Source organism: Telopea speciosissima, chromosome 4 (genome assembly GCF_018873765.1).
Source record: "Telopea speciosissima isolate NSW1024214 ecotype Mountain lineage chromosome 4, Tspe_v1, whole genome shotgun sequence".
Lineage (NCBI taxonomy): Eukaryota > Viridiplantae > Streptophyta > Magnoliopsida > Proteales > Proteaceae > Telopea > Telopea speciosissima.
In genome coordinates this window covers 25,482,595-25,503,254 of record NC_057919.1, presented here as the reverse complement: position 1 = coordinate 25,503,254, position 20,660 = coordinate 25,482,595, and the positions used below count along the sequence as shown (strand labels likewise).

Here is a 20,660-nt window from a genome sequence, read left to right as displayed (position 1 = left end):
TTATTTGATCCGGTTGTTTGGCTCCTAGTAGGTCTCCTAGTTGAGATTTAGGTAATGGATGTAAGGTAAGAAAGAAGAAGAAGAAGAAGATAGAAGAAGAAGAAGAGAAGAAATGGAGAGGAAGAGAATTCAGTGGAAAAGTTGTGTGTTACAGAGAATGTCTCTCACACACCTATATTACTTCACTAATGAGAATATAACAAATTACATACTCCTCCCTATGGAGGTAAAAGGGAAAAAAGAGAATTACAACATAAGGCAACTAATAAACTAACTAGTCCCTAAAATACCCTTACAACATATAAACTCTAACACTCCCCCTCAAGCCGGAGAATAAATATCATGCATTCCCGGCTTGCATAATAGGGTACCAAACCGAGAGAAGAAAGCCCTTTGGTAAAGATGTCCGCAATTGATCACTGTCTTCACAAAAGGAGCGCAAATACAGCCGAGTCTATTTTCTCCTTGATGAAATGCCGGTCCACTTCGATGTGCTTAGTTCTATCGTGTTGTACGGATTGTGAGCAATGCTTATAGCTGCCTTGTTGTCACAATAGAGCGCGATAGGATCATTTCGCAAACCCTAACTCTTGAACTAATCGCTCACCATATAAGTTCACAAACTCCATGTGCCATTGCCCTAAATTCCGCTCTGCGACTGGATCTAGCTACAACAGTTGTTTCTTGCTTCTCCATGTAACCAAATTACCATCAACAAATGTGCAATAACCGAAGTAGATCTTCCTGCCTGAGATGGATCCAACCCAATCAAGATCTTAAAGCCCTCTATCCTCGGTGATCATGCCTGGCATACAATAGTCCATTCCCTGGGGAGGACTTCAAGTATCTAAGTATACGGTATACAGCATCCAAGTGCCCACTCTTGGGGGCATGCATAAACTGACTCACAACTCCCACTGCATAAGAAATATCTGGGCGAAACATAGATAGGTAGATGAGTTTCCCCACTAATCTCTGGTACTTCCCTGCATCAACAAGAGGGGGACCACAATCTTCTCCTAGTTTGTGATTTTGCTCAATAGGAGAGCTCGCTGGTTTGCAGCCCAACATCCCTGTCTCTTTTAACAAGTCAAGAACAAACTTCCTTTGACATATGTTGATGCCTTTCTTGGACCGTGACACTTCAATTCCCAAAAAATACCTCAAAAGACCCAAATCTTTAATTTCAAACCGTTGAGCCAAGTAGGATTTCAGTCTAGCTAACTCAACACTGTCATTACCAGTCACAATAATGTCATCAACATAGACTATAAGGGTTGTAATTGTGAAAACCCGCAAAAACAAAAAAAAAAAAATTTAACTTTTGGAACCCGAGTTATTTCAGATTTTGGTTCAATATTTCCCATGCTAACCTCAAGCTATGGGCATCATCACATCTTTTTCCTGTGCTTGGCATGCTGGTTTGATGGCCTGCGAAGCCTCTCTCTGTCTTAGGCCGAATCCCAGGTAAGAATCCCATTTTATATGTATATATGTTGTATTTTTAATTAATTAGTGTATTAGGGGCGTAGAATAGTAATTTTTACCTTGTGGGACCCCGCACTGAGCTACCTGTGTCGGGTCTCGCTAGTGGACAGTGCAGGGGCCTCCCCCTTAATTAAACTCAATGTAAGTATAATTTAAAATATATTTATATAACGTTTTGTACAACTAAATAGAGTTAGAAGGGTATTTTAGTAAAATTGCCTCTGTGGGACCCAGTTCCCCAGTGGGAAATGTAAATCCGGACAGTTACCCGTATCCGGATCATCCTTGATGTCGCATGACATCATTCTGTAGCTAGAATAAGGTAATAAATACAAAAGAATCAATTTTAGAAATAATTTATGATCAAATGACCATTCTGCCCCTTAGTGCTTAAGTTTCTATAAATATAACCCTCTTTACACTATTCATTATTCACTAACAAAGAGAAGAGGAACCAGAATTGTTCCAGCTTGGAGAAGGAAGAAAGAAAAGGGAAAAGAGAAGAGAAGAAGAGGGATTAGAGGCTGTTCTTGAAGGCTTATCTCTTGCACCTAATTTCGGGCTTAAAGCTTCCATTAGAAGGCTGCAATTACAATTTCAGGTAAGCCTTGGTGAATCCCTTGCTGTAATTACCTTCTTTTCCTCTAAATTTCTTCTAAAACTGCTCTAAATCTACCCTAAGTTCATCCTAGTATAGCCTAGGTGCTGTCCAAGTAAATACCTGCCATTAAAGCTCTAATTTGAGCTTGACTTTTATAGATTTTACTATTTATAATGCTGTCCTGCTGCCATCTAGGTTCGATTATGCTGAATCTCCATGGCAGTACCTCTAATAAGCCCAATTTCTGCTCCCAGTAACTAGTCCATGAACCCTAGCTAAGAAATGTAGGTTTAATTGAAGAAATTTCTAAATTAACTAAGTATGAAATTGGAACCCAAAATAGATTGACCCACCTTAAATTAATGTTAAAACTCCTAATTTGGGCCATACATGCAAAGATCTGGCCAATTGAAGCAAAACCCCCAAATTTGGACACTGACCCGGATGCTGTTGCAGGCCCAGGGGCGGTTGACCGGCTCCCTGGAAGTCTGCATCCGGCTCTCCTATTTTTGTGCCCTTATGACCTATACCCCTTGGGACTTGACCTTGGACCATCCCAGAACCTATTGCATGGTGTTTGGTATGTTGTTTAGGGTTATTTCTACTATTTTCTAGTCGGTTTGTTGGATTGTGGGTAAGCGACTCAGGATTCCTTCTATAACTAATCTATAATATTCTTGTCTCATATTTAGGGTATGTCTTGAGTACATTTCTTGCACTATTGGACTTTATTCACCTAGGCTAGCTACAATTACAGGTAAGGGGACCTTGACCTTAATTTAAGTGTATTTATCATTTTAATTTCACTTGTTATCTTGAATGCCGTATGCATGCATCATTACAAAATATCTTGATGCATATAGTTTTCTAGCTTATGATTTAATGCATTAGAATGCATGTGAATTAGGCTGCATTGGCATACCGCATGACGTTCATTGATATTATGGAAATTGTTGAAGGTTGAAATCGATACTACATAACTCGATCCATGCTTGTATCATCATAATTGAAGCTCTGTTGGGTTAGGTTGATATTCATTACCCGATCTGCGCCCCTTACTAACAGGGGAAAGGTGTTGACAACCCGTGGCGAGAGACCGATGTGTTAGTTCCGGGATGCCATCTTCTCGTCCCATGTTAGCGGGTCCCTAATTCCGCTATGGGAATAAACAAGCGGGTTGGTCATTTGAAGGTCTGTCGGGTCCGATGTGTTAGTTCCGAACCGGCGGGTCCTCACCGTGGTAGAATGGTTTCGCTCGGGTGACCAAGGGTTAGTTCCGGACCAGGTTAGCATCTACCACTAGTAGTAGTACTTATACCCCATGAGACTTAGTATCGTCTTTAGAACATCTAGTTTAGCTGCATCAGGATTTTTGTGTTTATATGCTTGCACCCCCCACTGCTGCTCGAGTTGAGAGCTCACCGTGGATATCCTTATTTTTCAGTGATTTAGTTACTTAATGTTGGATTTGCGCTTGGAGTTTGAAGTGCACGATACTTCGTGCGCACGCGTGATGATTGGGCAACCTCCTGATCTTGGTCTGATAGTCCAGGCTACCTCCCACTCTTTTATGCTTTATAAATGCTTTATATATTTATAGAATAGTTTCTTATATACTTTTACTCTGTGCTACCTTTGAGAACTGTATAGTTGTATCACAAGCCTTATCATTTATATAAATGAAATATCATTTAGACTTCTCTTACTAATGATGTTATCTCTATTAGTTAAATTGTTTCCGCTGCCTCTGATTACTATATCTGTGAGCAATGATTGTGAATAGGGTATTGCACTTGTGATCCTTGGGGATTGGTTGGATGTCAGAGACATCCCGCCACACTTGACCCTTAATGACCGGGCCGGGGTGTGACAGTAATGGTACCATTACCATGCCGAGTAAATAAGGTATGGTCAGCTTGACTTTGAGAGTATCCATTCTTCAAAATAGCCTGCCTGAACCTCTCAAACCATGCTTTTGGAGATTGTTTGAGACCATATAAAGCCTTCTTGAGGAGACACACCTTGCCTTCAGCTGAAGGGAACTTGAAGCCAAGAGGAGGCTGCATGTATACTTCCTCCTCTAAGTCACCATGGAGGAACGCATTCTTCACATCCAACTGGAATAGGGGCCAATCCCTATTGGCTGCCAATGATAAGAGAACCCGAATAGAATTGTGTTTAGCTATAGGAGCAAACGTCTCTTGATAATCAATCCCATACACTTGACTATAACCTTTGGCTACCAATCTTGCTTTGTACCTCTCAACTGCACCATCAGACCTATACTTGATTGTATAAACCCACCTGCATCCGACTGGGACTCTTCCCCTGGGAAGATCTACTAATTTCCAAGTACCATTCTTCTTAAGAGCCATCATTTCCTCAAACATGGCTTGCTTCCACTTTGGGTCAGACATAGCTTTAGTGAGATTCCCGGGAATGGAATCAGAAGAAAGAGCAACAGTGAAAGCAAGACTTGTGAGAGAGAGAGCATCATAGGAAACAAACTGGGAAATAGGGTTAGTACAAGCTCTCTTTCCTTTTCTAACAAGAATCGGAAGGTCTAAATCGGAGGGAGGAGGAGGGATATCACCCGAATGAGGTCGGTGGAGCTCGGGATGAGGATCCAAAGAGGGCTCTTGGCAGGTCTTCTGTCTCGTATTATGCAAGCCTTCACCTCTTTTGTATGTAATGTGGTAATCTTTCGATTACCAAAACCATTTTCAACAACAACAGCCCATTTTACCACATCAATCATTTCATTGCTAAGCGTCATTACCTCGAATGAGTATCAAGATCAACAACAACCCTTTCTTTGTGTTTCCCAATATCAAACAGAAATGGAGAAGTAGGCAAAGGTGGATAGAAAGGGATAGAAGTAGCCTCTTCATTTCCACTATTCTCCCCCTGAAGAGGATGATGAGAAGAAGTAAAGAAAGGAATAGATTCAAAGAAGGTAACATCTTTGGAAAGAAATGTCCTTCTGGAAGAAGGATGGTAGCACTTATACCCCTTGGTAAAGGAGGAGTATCCAAGAAAAATACATTTGAGTGGTTTGGGGTCAAGCTTGGTCCGAGCACATTTATTAATATGGACATAGCAGACACACCCAAACACCTTAGGAGGAAGAGAGAAAGCTGAAGTCTGAGGAGACAATAAGTCTATAGGGGATTTGGAGCCAAGAAGTTTAGAGGGCATGCGATTGATTAAAAAGGCAGCAGTAAGAAGGGCTGCAGACCAAAAAGTCTTAGGAACATGCATGCCAAACAGGAGACTCCTAGTGATTTCCAACAGATGGCGATTCTTCCTTTCTACCACCCCATTCTGTTGAGGGGTGTCAACACAAGCAACTTGATGGATAATGCCATGATCAGTAAAAAACTGTTGAAGCCCCCCATACATATACTCCCCGCCTTTATCAGAACGAACAATTTGAATGCGAGTATGAAACTGGGTACAAATGAGCTGATAAAAATTTTTAAAAGCATCATAAACATCACTTTTTTGTTTCATCAAGTAGGTCCAAGTGGACCTGGAATAGTCGTCAACAAAGGAAACAAAATAAAGATAGCCAGACAGAGAAGTAGTGGGAGATGGTCCCCAAACATCAGAGTGCACAATATGGAAAGGAACATCAGATCTATGACCATGATAAGGATAAGGAGAACGACAATGTTTGGCAAATAAATAGGGTTCACACTTAAACACATGGGAAGAAGGAATGGAAGAAAACAAGTGGGGTAATTTTGCCCTCATAATACCAAAAGAAGGGTGACCCAAACGCTGATGCCACAACATAACAGAGTCAACATTACTATTGTCATTACGCCCACATACATATTGATGAGCACATTTATGTGTGAAATCTTAGGGCATAAAGCATACATTTTACCACATTGGACAGAGTTACTCGGTGCTTTCTTGTGCTTTTCAGGTTTTAGGTGAATTCTTGTGAAAATGGAGGAGATGATGCTAAGAAAATGTTTTTAAGCTGTTTAGAGGTGTTAATGGCTTGGATGCGTAGCCCATTGAGTCAGCTTCGCAACGGTTCAAACGACATTTGATTCCGAGTTGAAACGAAGAAGTTACGGCCGTTTCCATAACAAAGCGCGAAAATGGTCTACAGGGGTTTATTTATAATTATTGACAGTCGGCCGGGGACAAAGTGAAGCAAAAGTTCGGATTCCAAGGGCCTTAATGCAATAACCAGAAGTTATATTTCCTGTACCCGAATGATTCCATTTGGAGGGCTCTGGACAGTCCAACTTCAACTTGAGATATCTTAGGCTCCCGAACTCCAAATTGAACGAAATTTGGGTCTATTTTGGGTGATTTTTTGCAAGGAACACAATGGTGAGGCCTATATAAGCACCCCATGCTCCACGTTTTCTGAAGGACAGAATGGGCATTTTATTTATTCTTGAAGGAATCCTAGTCATCACCCTTACTCTCTCTCTCCTCCAACTTCTCAAGGGCACTTCTGGAATTCTACTTGGGATAGATTTATATTTTCTCATCTATGGAAAGTTGAAAAATCAAAGATGCTTTGATTTTATTGCTTGGAGAAGATATCTACAAAGAAAAGGCAGCACTTGTTAGAATTGGAAGTTTATTTTTCTAGAAATAGAAGGTCTATGTAAACAATCTTCTCTTCTTCTTCTTTCTATTTTTTTCTTTTTTTTTAGGATTCAAGGCATTGTAAAAGAGGAAAGAGAAGAGAATATTCTCTTTTCTTAGGGAATATTTCTCCTACACTTCCATCTTCTCTCTTCTCCTCTCTTCCACCTATAAATACCCCCTACCTCTCTTGTAAAAATTGTTCATTCACTTAGTGAAATTTCTTCTCTTCTTCTCCTTCTAATTTGTGATTTTTGGCTTTTCTAAGTTCTAGTTTGCTTTTTTTATTTTCATTTAATGGTTATAATAGGTTTAGTTTATGCTTTAATTTCAATTTAAGTCTTCAATTGGGTTGTAATTTCTTAATTCTAGTTTAGGTTTTAAGCCTTCTAGTTTAAGTTCTTAAGTTGATGACAAGACTTGAAGATTTAGAAGAGAAGGCCATGGTAAGTTTATGCAAATATTCAAACTTTTCAATTACATTCATACAAGCACATCCAGGTTTTACTATCTAAACTCTCAATCTCATTCTCCATCTCCTCCATCTCCTCTATCTCTCTCTATCTTCTTCTTCTTCCCCCTCTATTTCTTTTATTTTAATTTTATATGGTTGTGGTTTATGGATGCATTTTTATTCCTTTCAATTCGCTTTAGTTTGATAGGTTAGATGCTCATGTGTTAGGACGCCGATTTAATCCCTTAATTTTGTTAGATGCTTATGAGTTAGGATGCATTGATTTTCGTTAGTTCAATTAGTTTAATTTAATACTTTAATTTGGTTCACTTTGCATTACTTGTAAGTTAGTTAAATAGAATGGCGTGTATCTCCTCGTGTTCGACTCGTAGCTACGATTGACCCGTACGCTTGCGGTTTTATTTTAACTCAAACACATATGACTGAGCAGTCGTAAGAGATGATGGACCTGTATCAAGAAGGTAGAGCCCCTTTTCCTCACGGCCTCTGCCAATTACCCTCTTTGTCACCAAATCCTGAAAAACACAATGAAATGGAAAGAAAGTAACAGAGCAATTCAAGGATTTGGTCAGAAAGCTCACAGATTGGAGATTAGTATGAAACTGAGGAACATGTAGAACAGAGTCAAGAGAGAGAGATGAAGTAACACGGACAATACCTTTACCAGAAATGGAAGAATAGGAACCATCAGCAACTCTAACCTTTTCCTGACCATAATAGGTAGAGTAAGAGTCATAACACTGAGATATGCCGGTCATATGGTCAGTGGCTCCAAAGTCAATGACCCACGTAGAGGTAGTAGAAGAGCCAAATGTAGAGGCCTGTAAAGTGGAAGCTGGCAGTACACCAGTGTTTGTCTGTAGTCCATATGGAGGTCGCATAGGTGTATCCTTAGTCAACAAGGTGCATGCTCTGGCTCCCCCTCTTCTACTGCCTGGTATACCAGGGAGATAACCATGAAGTGTCCAACATCTCTCTCGCGTATGACCAAACTTCCCACAGTGGTCACAACGGAACCTATCTCTGTCACACCCCGGCCCGGTTATTAAGGGCCAAGTGTGGCGGGATGTCTCTGACATCCAACCAATCCCCAAGGATCACAAGTGCAGTACTCTATTTACAATCATTACTCACAGATACAGTAATCAGAGGCAGCGGAAACAATTTAATTAATAGAGATAACATCATTAGTAAGAGAAATCTAAATGATATTTCATTTATATAAATGATAAGGTTTGTGATACAACTATACAGTTCTCAAAGGTAGCACAGAGTAAAAGTATACAAGAAACTATTTTATAACTATAGAAAGCATTTATAAAGCATAAAGGAGTGGGGAGGTAGCCTGGACTATCAGGCCAAGATCAGGAGGTTGCCCAATCATCACGTGTGCACGAAGTATCGTGCACTTCAAACTCCAGCGCAGCAAAGCCAACATTAGAAGTAACTAAATCACCTGAAAAATAAGGATATCCACAGGGGTAAGCTCTCAACTGAGCCCAGAAGGGGGGTACAAGCATACAAACACAATAAATCCACGATGCATGTGCTAAACTAACATGTTCCTAGCACGGAACTAAGTCTCATGGGGTATAAGTACTACTACTAGTGGTAGATGCTAACCTCGGTCCCGAACTAACCCTTGGTCACCCGAGCGAAACCATTCTACCACGGTGAGGACCCGCCGTTCGGAACTAACACATCGGACCCGACGGACCCCCAAATGACCAACCACACTGTTTATTCCCACAGCGGAATTAGGGACCCGCTAACACGGGGCAGAAGATGGCATCCCAACTAACACATCGGTCTCGCCACGGGTTGTCCAACACCTTTTCCCCATGTTGGTAAGGCGCGATCTTGGGTAATGAATATCAACCTAGCCCAGCATGCATCTAAACATGATGAGGCAAGTGATCGAGTTATAAATTACCGAATTCCATCATCATAAATTCACATCATATAAATAATCAATGCAAATGCAATGCAGTATGTCTTTGTGCAACCTATTTTACATGCAGTTTAATGCATTAAATAAAAGCTAGAAAACTACATGCTCCAGGTATAGAGGTAATGATGCATGAGCATGGCATTCAGCATAAAGTTGAAATTAATGTGATAAACACGCAGGAAATTAAGGTCGAATCCCCTTACCTGTAGTTGTAGCTAGCCTAGGTGAATAAACTCCAATATGCAGGCAAGAACAGAACAAGACAGTCCTAAATATGAGACAAGAATATTATAGATTAGTTATAGAAGGAATTCTAGGTCAGTTACCCACCAACAATCCAATAAACCGACTAGAAAACAGTAGAAACAACCCTAAACAACATACCAAACACCATACAATTGGTTCTGGGATGGTCCAAGGTCAAGTCCCAAGGGGTCTAGGTCATAAGGGCACAAAAATGGGGGAGCCGGATGCAGACTTCCAGGGAGCCGATCAACCGCCCTTGGGCCTGCAACTCCATCCGGGAGTGTGTCCGAATTTGGGGTTTTTCCTATTTTTGGGTAGATCTTCACATGCAAGGAAGAAACTTAGTGTTTTAACATTATATAAAGGTGGGTCTACCTATATGGGAGTTCAATTTCATAAATTTCAGACTTGGTAATTTCCCAAATTTCAGGTCTTAGAGAGTAAAAAACTATTTCAAATCAGTCTAATTATGCTCAATTTCACAAACCCAAGCTTGGTCTCCAAGCTTTAATGGCAGAAATTCTTAATAGGTGAACTAGAGATGGAGAAGAAGAGAAATAAAGAGGAAGACAGCAAGTATCCAAGGCTTACCTCTGTTATAGGAACAGATTTAGAGTGCAGGCAGCTTTCTAATGGAGATTCTTGGTTCAGCTCCAAGTGTTGAAGACAAGCCCTAAGGTAAGCTTCCCTTTTTTCCCTCTCTTCTTCTCTTCTCTTTTCCTCTTTCTTTCCTTCTCTCCCAAGCTGGAACGAACTTCTTTAGCTCCCTTAGACTTGTGAATAGTGATCAATTGGAAAGGCTTTTGATATTTATCTAACTACTTAAGCACTAAGGGGTAAATCTGTCTTTTGGACAGAAATTAGATTTAAACTAATTTCTAAAATAGTTTATAAACCTGAATTCGTATTTATTGGTCTATTCTATCCATAACTTGATGCTGGGCGACATTAAAGGTCATCCGAACATGGGTAATTGTTTGGAATAGCATTCCCCACTGGGGAACTGGGTCCTACAACGATAATTTTACTAAAATACCCTTCTAACCCTATTTGGTCGTACAAAATGTTATATAAATATATTTTAAATTATACTTACATTGAGTTTAATTAAGGGGGAGGTCCTGCAGCCTGTCCAGCCAGTAGACCCGACACAGGTAGCTCTGGTGCGGGGTCCCACAAGGTAAAAATTACTATTCTGCCCCTAATACACTAATTAATTAAAAATACAACATACATACATATAAAATGGGATTCTTACCTAGGATTCGGCCTAAGACAGAGAGAGGCTTCGCAGGCCATCAATCCAACATGCCAAGCTTATGTGTTGTCTTCCGCTGACACCTCAGACTCATTTAAGGCCACGGTAGTTGGCTGATCGGAATGCCTTTACAGACGAGTCATGAGATAGGTCTGAATTTCTTAGTCAAGATGGCCCTCAACTTAGAGGCTAGTATGGGCAAAGTTGAACCAGAACTTGAAATCACACAGATTCCAAAAGTTCAAATTTATTATGAAATTTGACCGGGTTTCACAATCTCTGTCATTTTCTTGGGTTGGACCCTGGCCTCTTCCACCAAGAGCTGACATAATGTAGGAATGAATAAAGAAAAGGAAATGATACTCAAATCCAATGGGGAGTATATTCTCAACCCAAATTTTTTTTTTCAAACACTGGTAATTGCAGTCCAGGTAGCAAACCAAGCTAATACTTCAACAATATCCAATTCCACCATATGCTTCAAAGTGTAATGACATCATACAACAACACGAGAGACTCAAACAACACACCTCACCAACACCAAGCAGCTGAAAGTATCACATACCATCTAGGTTGGTAGCCCCCTTCTTCACCAATAGCACCTTCTATCCATTATAAAACAACCCATAATCTTGAAACAATATAACTCAGCAAATAGATTCAATACAGTAGTATATCACAAAACAGTCATTATTTCAACAACTGACAGCATTATAGAGCATCACAGTTTGGAGGAGCAGAAAAAGAGGACTAGATATCACCAGCTGAGCCTATATAGGCTTGAAAGTAGATTCCAAGGCGGCTCCACAGGACCTGATATCATCTCCAACTGACCTTGGATGAAGGAGAAACAAGAAAAACTTCCTAGAACAGGCGGAGTTACTGTAGCAGTAGCATAAAAAGTGAGTTGCAGACCTTGGGCTTTCCTCCTTTGCAACCAATGTTTTGGGGGCTTGAAAGGGGACCCTAGGGCGACTCCAATGGGCCAGGTCCAAGCTTCAACAAAGCCAAGATGAGGGAGAACAAGGGCTGTTTCAGAAAAAGGAACAGTAATTTCTCGGGTTACTATTCACGGAACAGTATTCTAGGTTGTCTTTCATTGATTTGGGCTTCAAACAGCCAAGTCTTCACATGAAGACCTATCTTAGTGCTTCCATAGGCTTCATCAAGAGATATGACATGATTTCTTCAAAGTTTTCACATATCAGCCTCTTCCTTGGAACCCCTTTGTAACCTAGGGTTCCAAAGAGAGGGAAAGGAGGAAGAGAGCTTGTAGGATGACTCTCAAACCAGAAACGGAGGTTGCTCTGATACCAAGTTGAGATTTAGGTAATGGATGTAAGGTAAGAAAGAAGACGAAGATAGAAGAAGAAGAGAAGAAATGGAGAGGAAGAAAATTCGGTGGAAAAGTTGTGTGTTAGAGAGAATGTCTCTCACACACCTATATTACTTCACTAATGAGAATAGAACAAATTACATACTCCTCCCTAGGGAGGTAAAAGGGAAAAAAGAGAATTACAACATAAAGCAACTAGTAAACTAACTAGTCCCTAAAATACCCTTACAACATATAAACTCTAACACTCCTACCTATCTAGGATTACATTAGAGGGCAATGAAGCTTCTCCTTTTTTTTGGGGGGGGGGGGAAGAGTGTGGTTGCAGTAGTAGGATGAACAATAGCAACAGTCACTGAAACATAATCACTACAGATTTCATTGACAAGTAACTTCTCACCTTCTTTGTAACAGGATCTTCTTCAGTAGCATGAAAATTCAAATCCTGGTCAAATTGCTGATTGGTAAATCCACCCTGTAGAAAAAGCAAGAGATGTTGAAATCTGCCCAAGCAATAAAAATAAGAATCATAACATAGTATTTCCATTCAATAACCTAAAATAATAAGGTAAAGATATTGATGACCATGGAAACAAAGCTGGAAAAAATAAAGGGTTTAAACATCCCTTGTGAGGGTTGCAGGGAATCTGAAGAAAACAAAAATCAAATTTCAACCTTGCGGAGCATCTTCTTTGGAAAAGATCCCTTCAACTCCATGTGGAGACGCAACACGTCATTGTTTGATGGGCCTGGAAAAAGGACATTCCCCAAATAAAACTCATATAGACAGCAACCAACAGACCATATATCCATGGGATGATCATATGGCAAGCCAAGAACTGCAGCAGGAAAAGAAAATGTACATATTTTACTGACAGAAACCAATAAAAAAAAAAAAATCTCAACAAACACATAAACCCCCCCCAAAAAAAAAAAAAAAAAAATCAAGGGATATGAAACAAAGAACTTACTTATTTCAAGAGCTCGGTAAAAGTGGCTCACAAGATATGGTGTGATCTCATTTTTTCCGGCAAACATGGCATTACCAAAATCACAAAGCTTCAACACATTTTTTGTCTCATTTACCTGAACGGGACAACATACATATGTTAGAAAGTCATAAACCACACCAGTAATGGAAGAATAATTTAAACTCACCAGCATATTATCTGGCTTTATGTCACAATGCAGGACTCCACAGTTCCGCAGATGCTTTAATGCAATAAAAAGCTGTTAGGCATATTCTCTTACAGTTACCAGATTAAGGCCAATATTATGACAAAACTTCTTTAGTACCTCATGAAGATTCATATGAAGAGATTCAAAAACCAAACAAAGATGATTTCGGTACTTGAAACTTGAGAAAAATCGAACACAATGGCGTCTATTCTCAGGATCTGCACCAGCTAATTTCTTCAATATTATCAGCTCTTCTAAACCTGCCTTGTACCTGTGCATTGAAATACAGTCAACAGTAACTTGCACTATCCAGTTAAAATCAATATTTAGCTAGAACTAAAGCAATCTGAGGGCAAAAAGAAACATCAACTCAGTGTCATTATTGCGTATGATTTTTATAGCCACCTCTTCAGGATCACTCTTCCCAGCCTTGAGGTCCTTTGCACGAACTACTGTTGAAAAAATGCCTTTCCCATGGGCTGCAGTAACTTCATACCTACTGTCAAGTATTTCTCCAAATCGATAGCCTGCAAAGAGAATAAGTGAATACCCTGAAGAGAAGATAACAAAGTACAATTCCTGCAAAAGATAGGTCAACCTGAAATCCAGTTGCTTGCATATGATAAAAGAAAACAAAGAAAGGTTTGATGAGGGACTTACTGTAATAACCCTCTGCATCGTCCCAGTTGTCATGAAGACCACTTCTTTCAAGATGCGAACCATCTCCTTTTCCCTGCAAAAATTACTAAGCATGAGGATAACTGTTCAAGACAAAATCAGTGAAGAATAGAAGTCATTTGGGAGGGGTGGGGGAAGAGAGAGAGAGAGAGAGAGCAACCATTGTATCTGATAAATGAAGTATAATACAAGTGGGAGAGAGAGGGGGGGCCCAAGACCCGACTAAGAGTGGGAATGGGAAAGCAAAAGAGTACTATCAAAACCCCAGGATACAACAATATGCCTCTTCCTTGGGGTATCCAAAAAAGCCGTTTGAGTAACAACAATAAGCTTAGAGGAGACATCGCAAAAGATGGCTTTCCAAATCAGGTCAAAAGAGCGAGAGTTGGAAGTCCATCTCCTCAAGTTCCTCTCTATCCAAATGTGATAGAGGGTAGCACCAAACACAAGCTTGCCTACAGTGTCGCAGATAGAACAGCCGGGGAAAGTCATGATAAGCCAGAGCCATTCTTGAGTGAAGGGAATGTGTCTTCTACTGCAAGGCCAGCTGAACATCAGGGCTTTTTTCCAGATGGTAGAGGTGAAGGGGCAGGCGAAAAAAAGACGGTCAATGTCTTCGGTACCATTCCAACAAAAAATGCAGGGAGAGAGCACTGGGATTTTCCACATTATTATGCATTTTATAGCAAAAACCAAAAAAATGACTACCCACCCAGGGATAAATAACAAGAAATTTTAAAAACACCCAACAAGAGCAAAGCAGAACAACCCAAAAAAATTAAAATAAAAAAGATAAAACAACAAAGGAATAGCAATTCCATAGACATCTCAGTATTTTTTATTCCATTTTCTGTTCAGTAAATCATTGCAGCTTCACCAACCCACACCCTTGTAAGGATCAGAAGATGTAATTTTGCAAGAGTCCAGAGGGAAAAAAAGGGCAGAGTGGTCAATTTCCGGATATTCCAGATCATTTTTTCTTTAAGGCAGTACACAAGGCTTTTCCATAGGTCCGACAGACTACGTTAGGTCAACGAGGTTTCTTATAGGGCAACTGAACTAGATACCTGATTGAGTTTACTTTTGATCTACAAAATCACCGTACTATAATACCAAGCTATTTTTTATTTAAATAAGTTGCAATACCAACCAACTTTTTAGAAGTTTAGCATAAGTATGCAATTCCCTTCAAAATTAGCACAGTATGTTCATTTGCAATCAAATTTAAGTTTCATCAAGTTTAATTTGCTCGATGCGATAGTGTCGGGTTGTTTAATGGTTCAGATGTTAATTTGGAATCAGATTTAAGTTTCATCCACTTTAATTTGTTATTCATATTGAACGGAATACAGCCATCAAATAATACTCCCAAAGTTCCTCCTCTGCTCCTGCCCAGTTCAAATTCCAATTGAAAACACCATCACCCATTTCTCTCCCTCCCTCGCTCACTCATGTTGTTTATGACTGATGAACCATTACAGAAAAATGGGTATTAAGTCCAGCAATACACCTTATCTGGGGAAGTCAGTGTTTCTCCCTCCCTCCTTCTCACGTTATTTATTTATGACTGAATCAATATAACAAAATGGGTATTCAATCAAATTATTTCAACTTAAAATACACTTTATCTGGGAAAGTCAGTGTTTCTATCATAAAATCATGCGGTACTTTTCAATTTAGAAGAGCTCAGAAGGAACCTTTGTCACACCCCGGCCCGGTTCACAAGGGCCAAGTGTGCCAGGATGTCCCTAACATCCAACCAAGATTACAATGCAATTCTCTATTCGCAGTTTCGTTCACAATATACTGAATCAAAGTGCAACGGAAGCAATTTAATATGATGTAAGACAATAATTAAAGGAAACTAGTAATAACAGTTTATATTATAATATGAACATTTATGTACAGCTGGTTACATTGTCGGTTCACAAAAGATGTAACTTTAGCTCAAAATGTTATATACAGTAGGTACTACAAAAGTGATATAATAAAAAGGAAGGAAAGAGCCTGATCAGTCTGGGAGATCAAGAGAACGAGCAGTCGTCGGTGCTTCGTGCTCCACTAGTACATAAGTATCAGCTCCGCGATCAACAGGAGAATCCTGAACATCAGGAGTCCCCATAGGAACACAAGCAGTAGCGATAGAAGCCTCATCTGTAAAAATAGAGTGATCACGAGGGGTGAGCTCTCAATTGAGCCCAATAAGGGAATGCATGCAAAACATGTTGCAGCAATTATGATGAATGTCCTAAGTAGCATGTCCTAACATGGATACTAGGTCACATGGGGTATAAGTACTACTGTAGTAGATGCTAACCTCGAAGAGAACCTGCCAGGGAAGCATGACACAAGGCAGCTAACCCAACAGACCCCCAATGACCAACCGGAAAGCATGACACCAGGCAGCTCCAGACATCGGTCACCCGAGCGCAGCCATTCTACCACGGTGAGGACCCGCCAGGAAAGCATATCACCAGGCAGCTAACCCAACAAACCCTCAATGACCAACCCTACTGTTTATTCCCACAACGGAGTACACACGCTAACATGGGAAAGTGAATGGTACCCCGGCATACCCTTCGGCTGTACCACGGGTTATCCAACACCTTACCCCCTGTTGGTAAGGGGTATAGTACTGGGTTATGATAAAACAGCCTAGCCCAGTGCAATCTATGCATGATAGCACATGTATGTATAACTGAATTTAATAGAACAATACTTTTCCAATAATAGTCATCAGTAACAAGTAGATATCAATGCAAATGCAAGATGCCAATGCAACCTAAATCATATGCAGATTCTAATGCAGTAAATAAAAGCTAATAAACTATATGAACAGGATAATTTTGATGATGTATGACATGGCAATCAGAACAAAAACAAATTAAAATGATAAATACTCCAAAATTAAAGTCAGAATTCCCTTACCTGTATCTGTAGGTAAGGTTAAAACGATTACCCTCCAAATAACCCAGCAAAACAGACAAAATGGGCAAAGAACAGACTGGAATCCGTCCCTAACTGCAGAAAATAACCAATGTTTGGGGGTTAGAGAATGGCCAGAGGTCAGTCAAAGGCATCAGGGGCATTTTGGTCACAATTGGCTGAACCAGTTGTCCGGTTCAAGGGGTAGAATTGGGGGTTTTACTTTAAATGGGCAGATCTTAACATGCACAGTCCTAATTTTTGGTTTCAGATCATAATTAAGGTGGGTCATTTCTCCAATTTGTTAAATTTCGAATTTAATTAATAAACTAGGGATTTTGGTTGTTTATTCTCCAAATTAATGGGCTAGGGTTCACAATTCTGATCTCTAGAACCAGATTTAGATGAAGTCAGGTGAGCTGCCAAGAAATTCAGGTATAACTGAATAAGATTTGACTCAATTCAGGTTTGTGTAGATGAAATTTCCTATGGTATAAGCTTAACTCAGCAAGCTTTAATGGCAGCAACATATAGGTTGCAATCTTGAGGAAATTAGGGAAGAAATAGGTAAGAAGAGAAGGGGACTGCAAGAATCAAGACTTACCTAGATATGTAGCAGCAAGGATTGGAAGTGCAGCCTTCAATTTCAGCTCCAAACCTTGACCAATTTCGATGTTTCCTAAGACTGGTTCTCCTTTCCTTTCTTTCTTTCTCTATTTTCTCCCCAAACTCTCTTAAGACTGAATTCTCGATTCTTCTTATGTTTAGGTAAGAATGGTGAAGTAGAAATAGGAAAGGAGTTATATGTATATACCACTTGAGCACTAAGGGGTAGGACAGTAATTTGAGTCATAAATATTTCTAAAACTGATTTCTAACTTCTTAGACTAATGAATAGTGAAGTTGATTTCTATTTATAGTGGTTAAGTTATTTAAGGGCTGTTTGGTCTATTAATGTAAAATCAGTTTTAAAACTAATTTCAAAAATTGTTTTTAACCAGAATTTCTGTACTTATACCTTAATCTAACTAAAAGATGATGTCATATTACATCATGGGTAAACTGGGTACGGGTAATTGCTGGGAATTGGATTTTCCACTGGGGATGTGGGTCCCACAGGGATAAAATGACCAGAATACCCCTATAGGTCTAATTGGTCATACAATCGGCATATAAATACACAGATAAGTTCATACTTACAATGGGTTAGTTAAGGGAAAGGTTCCGCATCCCCGTAAAATCATGCACAAATTTGAATTTTGGAACTTGTGTGATTTCAGGTTCCGAGTCTGTGTCGATGCTTGCTTGATGTTATGGGCTGCATCGGTCGAGGTACTAGACCAACCATCCGACACACCTATGGAGGATTCCGGGAGGAGTCTTCTCACTTTGCCCTTCTAGAGTCGGAGAACCCCGGTGGGTCCCGCATCCCGAGCTACCGTGTCGGATATGCTACCCGGAGGGATGCGGAGCCTATCCCTTAACTAACTTATTGTAAGTATGAACTTATTTGTGTATTCGTATGCCGATTATATGACCAATTAGACTTTTAGGGGTATTCGGTCATTTTATCCTTGTGGGACCCACATCCCCAGAAGGAGGTTCCAATTCCAAGTAATTACCCGTACCCAATTTACCCATGATGTCATGTGACATCATTCTATAATTACATTAAGGTAATAAGTACAAAATTCTGGTTAAAAACAATTTTAAAAATTAGTTTTAAAAGCTGATTTTACATTAAAAGACCAAACATGCCTTAAGTAACTTAACCACTATAAATAGAAACCAGCTTCACTATTCATTAGTGTAAGAAGTTAGAAATCAGTTTTAGAAATATTTAAGACTCAAATTACTGTCCTACCCTTAGTGCTTAAGTAATATATATACATAACCCCTTTTACTATTTCTACTTCTCAATCCTACCTAGACATAAGGAGAATCGAAACTTCAGTCTTAAGAGGATTTTGGGGAGAAAATAGAGAAGGGAAGAAGGGAAAGGAGAACCAGACTTGGGAAGCATCGAATTGGGTCTTAGTTGAAGCCGGAAATCCTCATTTGAGAAGTTTGGAGCTGAAATTGAAGGCTGCACTTCCAATCCTTGCTGCTACATATCTAGGTAAGCCTTGATTCTTGCAGTCCCCATCTTTTCTTGCCTATTTCTTCCCTTATTTTCCCCAAGATTGCAACCTATATGTTGCTGCCATTAAAGCCTCTTGACTTAAGCTTATACCATAGGAAATTCACTTACACAACCTGAAATTAGGTAAATTTTATTCTCATTATACCTGAAATTTCAGGGCTGTTTCTCTACTTAATCTAATTTCAGTTCCATGAACCAATTTATAAGCCCTAAATCATTAATTTGAGAAGTAATTAACCTAAATCCCTAATTTTAGTATTAAATCTGAAATTCAACAAATTAGTGAAATGACCCACCTTAATTATTATCTCGAAACTAGAAATTGGGATCTGTGCATGTTAAGATCTGCCCATTTAAAGTAAAACCCCACTTCTGCCCCTTGAACCGGACAGCCGGTTCAGCCGGTTCAGCCATTTGTGACCAAAATACCCCGATGCCTTTGGTGATCTCTGGCTATACTCTAACCTCCAAACATTGCTGATTTTCTGTGATAGGGACTGTTTCTAGTCTATTCTTGCTGGTTTGTCTTTTTTGGGCTATTTTGGAGGGTAATTATTGAGACCTTACCTACGAGAGACAAGTAAGGGAATTCGACCTTAAATCTTTAGAGTGTTTATCATTTTAATTTGTTTTGTTCTGATTGCCATGTCATACATCATCAAAATTATCCTATTCATATAGTTTATTAGCTTTTATTTATTGCATTAGAATCGCATATGATTTAGGTTGCATTGGCATCTTGCATTTGCATTGATATCTACTAAATTCTTGATGACTATTATTGGAAAAGTATTGTTCTATTAAATTCAGTTATACATACATGTGTTATCATGCATAGATTGTGGCTGGCTAAGCTGTTTTATCATAACCCAAGATTACGCCCCTTACCAACAAGGGGTAAGGTGTTGGACAACCCGTGGTACAGGCCCGAAGGGTATGCCGGGTACCATTCACTGTCCCATGTTAGCGTGTGTACTCCGCTCAGGTGGGAACAAATGCGGTAGGGTGGTCATTGAGGGTCCGCTGGGTTAGCCGCCCGTGATATGCTTTCTCGGTGCGTCCTCTACCGTGGTAGAATGGTTTCGCTCGGGTGACCGATATCCGAACCGCCTGGTGTCATGTTTTCCGGTTGGTCATTGGGTCATGTTGGGTTAGCTGCCTCAGTGTCATGCTTTCACAGCGGAGGTTCTCTTCGAGGTTAGCATCTACTACGATGTACTTATACCACAAGTGACTTAGTATTCATGTTAGGACATGCTACTTAGGACATTCATCATAATTGATGCGATATGTTTGCATGCATTCCCTTATTGGGCTCGAGCTTGAGAGCTCACCCTCGTGATCACTCTATTTTTTTACGGATGAAACTTCTATCGCCGCTGTTTATGCTCCTTTGGGGACTCCTACTGTCGGATTCTCCTATTGATCGCGGAGTTGGTCCTTATGTTACGGTGGAGCACGATGCTTCGTGCTCTGCGACGACGCTCATTCTCCGATCTCCCGCATCGATCGTGCTCCTCCTTCCTTTTGTTTATATTACTTTTGTAGTACTTATGTACATAACCTTTTGGCTTAGTTAGTGTTGCACCTTCGTGAACTAACTGTGTAACCCCGATGTAAAAGCATATTCATATATATATATAAATACAATGTTACCACTAGTTTCCTTTAATTACTGTCTTATATCATATTAAATTGCTTCCGTTGCTCTTAATTTAATTATATTGTCAAATCGCGAATAGAGAACTGCATGGTGATCTTGG

At 39.8% G+C, this 20,660-nt stretch overlaps 1 pseudogene; it reads right to left on the bottom strand.

The window, feature by feature from the left end:
- Positions 1 to 7,579: 7,579 nt before the first annotated feature.
- On the bottom strand, positions 7,580 to 13,890 carry LOC122659115 (annotated as a pseudogene).
- Positions 13,891 to 20,660: the final 6,770 nt, after the last annotated feature.